The sequence below is a fragment of the Lepidochelys kempii genome, chromosome 7, assembly GCF_965140265.1.
Source record: "Lepidochelys kempii isolate rLepKem1 chromosome 7, rLepKem1.hap2, whole genome shotgun sequence".
Lineage (NCBI taxonomy): Eukaryota > Metazoa > Chordata > Testudines > Cheloniidae > Lepidochelys > Lepidochelys kempii.
Window position 1 is genome coordinate 44,973,023 of NC_133262.1, and position 7,126 is coordinate 44,980,148.

Consider the following 7,126-nt stretch of genomic DNA (forward strand, 5'->3'; position numbering starts at 1 on the left):
TTTTGGCCCATGGATAATGATAATGTTAATTTGGGATTAGCTTTTAATTTTGTTAATAAAGATGTAAGTCAGACAGCACCTCTGGGTTCAATTTTCTTGTTCTTTGTGCTTTCTCTTTGAGCGATGAACCCAGTGAGAGTGCATGGCATTTGCAAACCACAGGACATCTGAGCTTTTCTTCCTTCACCTTAAACAAAGATTATAAAATAATAATTGGTCTGTATGACACAAACCCTTGTGTCTACACAAAAATGATAGATAATGAACTCCAGGGAATGCAGCAGAAGAATGAACAGATGTTAGAGAGCTTATTCCTTCACTCTCCCACTTCCCTGGTCCTTCTCACATGAACAGAGAGCAACAATACCCGAAGTCCGAAGGAGCAAACAATTCGATGTTTATTGGGGTGAACTTCCAGCAAGCTTAAATACAAGTTCCTTTTCCTTATTTCCGAATCCCAACTTACTTCCTGTTTGCCCCTAATTTATATAGTAATATTCTTAGCTATACCTTAACCAATCATTCTACTAAAATTTAACTAACCAATCCTAACATATTGTAACATGATTATGTAACCAATTATATCCCACCACCTTAATTAGTTTACACCCGCAAAATTAATTATACAGCAGACAGGAACAATCACAGAACCAGACAGAGATTATACAGACAAACAATAGCAAAGTGGGAACTATAATGGCAAGACAATACAGAAGTGAGGATTTCACATCCCAGTATTGATAAGTGAGTTCTTGCCAGACAGGATGCTATCAAACTAAGTTTTCTTTTACATTTTCTAGGCACTTCCCTTTCTCTGGAGCTGATAGGCACTATCAGGACAGGATTGTATTCCTAACAGCCCAATAGCACCTTCTTTCCATGTGACTACTTTGGAATGTGAGGATGTGACCGGTCGCTTCCCAGCTTATGGCTGCCTCTGTCGCTTAGCCAAAGGCCTTAGCCTAAGAACAGGGGCCCAGACTGTCACAGTAAGAGAAGGACCTTACATTGGCAGACAGTGATTTTGATTCTCTTTTATACCTCTAACTAGCCAAGTGATAAGAATATACCTAAATTCTTAAAGTACAGGCCTTTACAGACAGGCCTGAATATCTGTATCCTAACAACAGACAAGTCACATAAGCCAAATTTTCAAACTTGAGTGCCTAAAGTTAGACACCTAAATCCTTATTTACCAGCATCTTCTGATAAAAAGACAGTAAATTTAAAGGTGCATAAACTGGAATTGGTTTAATCAGAGTAACAATTAATTCTGCTTCCCCCTGAACAAACGCATACTTCCCACAATTTATTCCATAATGCACACATCCCACAATAAAATTAATTCTGTAGTTCTTTGTACAACTAATTCTGCTCTCACACACACACAGGCTCACCAGTTAATTCCACAGCCTGCTGATCAGTCCTTCACCCCCACACAACTCCCCAGCACAGCATGTGTCCTCAGTCAGTCCTACCTCTCCATCAATTCTGACCCCATATGCTATCCCTCATCCTAATCAATCCTGTTCCCAAACACACCTCTTTACAGGATCTGTGGTTGAGGGAGTGGCAGCAGCCCTGGAGGGCTTTTCACCATACTCCTGGAAAGAGGTGGTTTTGTGGGGCTGTAACTGAAGCCCTGGGAGAGGAGGGCTACTTCTTCCCCCTCTGCCAGGGCAGGCTGTTTGTTCTCAAGGCTGGATCATTCCAGGAAAGCTCCAGCCCTGTGTTGGCAAGAGCAATGCCTGTTTCTCATGCTAATGGACAAGCTGGTCCCTAAGCATGTGCAGCAGCTCTGATCGGCTGTCATTCCCCAAAAGGCAGGGAAATAGGGCAGAGAACTAACTGTATGGGGATTTCCCCCTTAGATTCAGAGTTTTCCCTGTACACCCTGAAGCCCCACTTGGTTTTATGCCTACTATGAACATCTTCCCTCCCTGCATAGGGCTGCCCTACATTTCTGCACAGGTCAGGGGGATCTAAAGCTAGAGTGGGAGGTAGAGCAGAAAGGGAACCAGTAACTCTGCAGCATGCTCCCCCCAAGCCCTGATTCACAGCTCAGAGAGAGCTACACCTCTGCAGTGTTTGGGCTGCCTGGGTCAGGAAGGGCTGCAAATATGGTGGAAGAATGCAGGGAGCCACTGCAAAATGCAGCCTTCACAGACTGCAAAGTCAGAAGGGACCACTGTGATCATCTAGTCCAAGGGTGGGCAAACTTTTTGGCCTGAGGGCCACATCGGGGACTAGAAATTGTATGGTGGGCCATGAATGCTCACAAAGTTGGGGTGCAGGAGGTGGTGTGGGCTCTGGGGTGGGGCTGGGAATGAGGAGTTTGGGGTGTAGGAGGGTGCTCTGGGCTGGGACCAAGGGGTTTGGAGGGCAAGAGGGGGATCAGGGCTGGGGCAGGGGGTGCAAGTTCTGGCTGGGGGGTGCAGGATCTGGGGTGGGGCTGGGGATGAGAGGTTTGGGGTGCAGGAGAGTGCTCCAGGCTGGGATTGAGTGGTTTGGAGAGCGGGAGGGGGATCAGGGCTGGGTTGGGGCATGGGGAGAGGTTCAGGGCATGCAGGCTCCAAGCAGCACTTACCTCAAGCGGCTCCCAGAAGCAGTGGCATATTCCTTCTCCGGCTCCTACGCAGAGGCACGGCCAAGCGGCTCTCCACGCTGCCCCATCCACAAGCACCTCCCCTGCAGCTCCCATTGGAGTGCATAGGAGCCAGAGCAGGGCCATGCCGCAGCTTCTGGGAGCTGTGTGGTGTGGCCCCAACCCTGCACCCTGGCCAGAGGGGGGTCAAGCCACTGGTCCAGCCCCCGACACTGCACCCCTGCCAGGGCAGGGTCAAGCTGCATGGTCTGACCCCCAACCCAGCCGGAGCAGGGCCGAGCCACGTGGTGCGGCTCGCAGGCTGGCTTAAAAATGGCCCGTGGGCCATAGTTTGCCCACCCCGATCCAGTCTGACCTGCTGTATAACACAGACTGGAGAATTTATTCAAAATAATCCCTAGAGCAGAGCTCTTAAAAAAACAGCCAGTCTTGATTTTAAAATTGCCAGTGATGGCAAATCCACATCAACCCTTGGCAAATTGCTCTAAAGGTTAATTACTCTCAATGTTAAAAAGAAAAGGAGGACTTCTGGCACCTTAGAGACTAACAAATTGATTTGAGCATAAGCTTTCATGAGCTACAGCTCACTTCATCGGATGCATGCTTAAATCAATTTGTTGGTCTCTAAGGTGCCACAAGTCCTCCTTTTATTTTTGCACATACAGACTAACACAGCTGAAACCTGTCATCGGTCAACGTTCAGTCATTGAATCATGTTATGCCTTTCTCTGCTAGACTGACGAGCCCATTATCAAGTAATTGATAGGTAACTAAATTGAGTTCCTTGAGTCTATCATTATAAAGCATATTTTCTAATCCTTTAACAGAGATGCCAAGGGTTGGCTGTCCTTAAGAGTGAGATTTACAGCCCCAAAGAGTGTGATTCAATGACAAAAAGCGAGACTTTCCAGATGGAGTGTTAGGTCATTGCTCAGGAGCGGTGCTAGGAGAGGGTTGTGGGGGGCTATAGCCACCCCAAAATTTGCCTTATCCCCCCTGTAGCAGCTGCCACTCTCCAGCCACCCAGCTCTGAAGGCGGAGTGTAGAGAGTGGCGGCTCTTGGCTGGGCACCTAGCTCCAGCAGCAACACAGAAGTAAGCCTTCTTACAGAGGGCAGAGGGCTGGGGGGCCCAAGAGCAGCCCCATCCCATGTTCCCACCCACTGGAACATGCCGCTCAGGCCAGGTGGAGGGTCCGGGATTCCCAACAGCAGCCTGTACTGACCCGCTTCAGCCCAGGCTCCTGGGCCTCACCCTCCATGGTTGCTGCTCCCTGAGGCCTCTGTCAGCCTTGGAGCTGGGTTCCTGCCTAAGCAGCTCTTACCAGCTATGACCAGCCAGTGCCCCGCTCTGTCCAGCTCAGCTCTGGCTTCCAGCCCCTGGCCTGGCCAGGCCAGGGCCACAGATGAGGACAGTGCCAATGGAGGGATGGGGCCTCATGCCTAGGGAAGGTGCAGCCCTCCCAGTTTTCTGTCTGGTCACCTCAGCCAGTTAATAACCCCTAGTTTAGGCACACAGTCAGTGGACAAAACGAGAAATATTCAAAAATAAACTGTTTTTATATAAACTTAATAAAAAAGAAAAAACTGCTTTATCAATACAACAATATGTTTATTTTGCATATCACTTTGTCCTAGTAATCATCCATTTGAAAAACACTTTATAAGTACAAATACTATTTGGTTTGGGTAACATTGCTCATGTTACATTTACAACAAACTAAAATGATCAGATTCCAAAATAAATAAATGCAAAATAAATTCATTAAAATTAAATAATTAAAATAAACCACAAGCAAACAATACATTTAATAAATATAAAAATACATAAAATAATCAAATTAAATTTAATTAATTTGAAGTTAACAAACCATAGATAAAGGATTCAGATTCCACATTTCTTTTAATATTTAATTTGGTTTCACGTTTTATTTGTGTGCTTTGTTATATCGCCATGAGACCCCCTTTGCTGTTTTTATAACTTCTTTTGGTGGCTTAAACTTGTACCATGGCTGAGGATTTGCCAGCTTCGCTTGGATAATAGAGACCAGTGGCCCTTCTAGTCCAAGGTTTGGTTTGAATGGTGTCTTATTCTTTCGAACAAGACTGAACGCTCTCTCTTCTCCTGCATTTGAGTGGGATAAAACTAAGACAAGCCTGGCAACTGTGAACAGTAATGGGAACTTGAGAAGACCTAATTTAAAAAAAGAAGTCTTGCCTGCTACTGGGACAATGAAGGGCCATGGATTTGTCCAGTATGGTTTAAATTTTGAACTGGATTTTGCAGAACCTGTAATCTTTCAATCAAGTCCTGCTCATTTTTTGGGCAAACTCATTTTTTTGAGCATCAAGTATTCACACACACAACCATACCTCACTGCCGGATAGCCTCGTCTCTTGGGCCTATAGTCTTCATGGTTACCACAGTACACAAGCTTTGAAAGTGGTTGCCAAGCTCCAAGCCCTATGCCTGAGGCCCCAGGTGTATTGTTGTCTCTTTCAGCCCTTGAGTAAAAGTATTTTAAATCTTTGTATATTTACTCAAAATGAGTGAGATAAGTTTAGGAATATGTGTGAGAGTGAGATAGCATGCTAACAAGTGAGTCTCACATCCAGTGAGTGAGACTTGTCATGTCTGCCTTTAATCATTCTTCTGGCTCTTCTCTGAACCCTCTCCAAGTTACCAACATCCTTCTTGAATTGTGGGCACCAGAACTGGACACAGTATTCCAGCAGCGGTTGCACCAGTACCAAATCACCTCTCTACTCCTACTTGAGATTCACCTTGTAAAAGGGTTGAATTAGGCCAGGGGGTCCAATCAACCAATTAAGCAGCAAGCAGGGAAGAGATTTAGGCTAATTGGGAGCAGGCTCAGCTGGACAGGAATAGGAGGGGCCTGTATAAAGCCCAGGAGCTGGGGGCTGCTGGGAAGTAGGTGGCAGTCACTCTTTAGAAGGAGTGTTTAGGTTTGTAGAGGATAGGTCATGGCTACTTTCTGTAGAGGTGTGTTGGGAGGCTTGTGAACCCAGAGCAAGAGAAGCGGCTTAGGGGAAAAGTAGCAAAGAATAGGAGTGTAGATCTTGGCTGCTGCTTAAAGGGCCCCTGAGCTGGAATCTAGAGAAAAGAGTGGGCATAGGTTCTCCTACCAGCCTCCTGGAATGTGGCACCAACCAGGTAGAGAACAGTGGACTACCTGGTTATGACATTCTATACCTTGGGGGAGCATGTTATAACCCCCATATTCCTCATTTTCATATAATTGTGATCATATGTAAAAAGTATGCCTTGTAAGGTATCATGGGGAAGGTTATGATCTGCTGAAAGTAATTTCTCTATCCATATATGTAGTTATGAGAATTGTGTAGTACGGTTGTCACTAAAACATGCTGTAAGTTGGGGGACTCAGCCAGATGTTAGCTACCCAGAGGCAACAGCAAGGAAAGTAACCAATGCCTGGGTGGGGTGTCAAACAATCCATCAACAGCCATTGTCCAGTCTAGGAACTACAATGCAATGACTCACCTGCATGAGGCCACACCAGGGAAATTGTTCAACCTTGCTTGACTTGAGGGGTGGGAAAAGCCAAGAGGGAAGAAAGGACATGGTAAAAGGTAGAGACATTTGCCCTGTGCGCGTGCGCTCTCTCTCACCGACATCTACAGACACCACACCAAGCGACTGAAGCACTGATCAAAGGGGAGAGCCTGGCTGAAGAGCAACCAGCCAGCCTGTGGTGAGAAGCATCTAAGTTTGTATGGGCACTGAAAGTGTTAAGATCAGCTTAGAATGTGTTTTGCTTTTATTTCATTTAACCAAATCTGACTTGTTATGCTTTGACTTATAATCACTTAATCTATCATTATAGTTAATAAATTTGTTTGTTTACTCTACCTGAAGCAGTGTGTTTGGTTTGAAGTGTGTCAGAGGCTCCCCTTGGGATAACAAGCCTGATATATATCAATTTCTTTGTTAAATTGACGAACTTATATAAGCTTGCAGCGCCCAGCGGGCATATCTGGACGCTGCAAGAGGGAGGTTCCTAGGTTCGTGTCTGGGACCGGAGATATTGGCTAGTGTCCCCCCACGCAAGGAGAAACATGTGGTGACCTGGCCACAGGGCCAAGTCATGAAGAGGGAGCCCCCTGGGGGGCAGATAGTGAGAGAACAGTGGGAGAGACACCATGGGAGAAGGGCACAATGCCTGGCCAGAGCTAATCCCCAGGATGGCCAGGAGGAGGTGCCACCAGTGGTGAGTGGACCCTGTGACACACCTGTTTATGCATCCAAGGATTGCATTAGTCCTTTTAGTCACAGCATTGCACTGGGAGTCCATGTTTAGCTGATTCTCCACCACAACCCCCAAATTTTTTTGAGTCACTGCATGCTGGGATAGAGTCCACTATCCTGAAAGGATGGCCATTTATTGTACCTAGAACAGGGGTTCTCAAACTGCATTGCACTGTGACCCCCTTCTGACAACAAAAATTACTACTCATCCCCAGGAGTGGAGGCTGAAGACTGA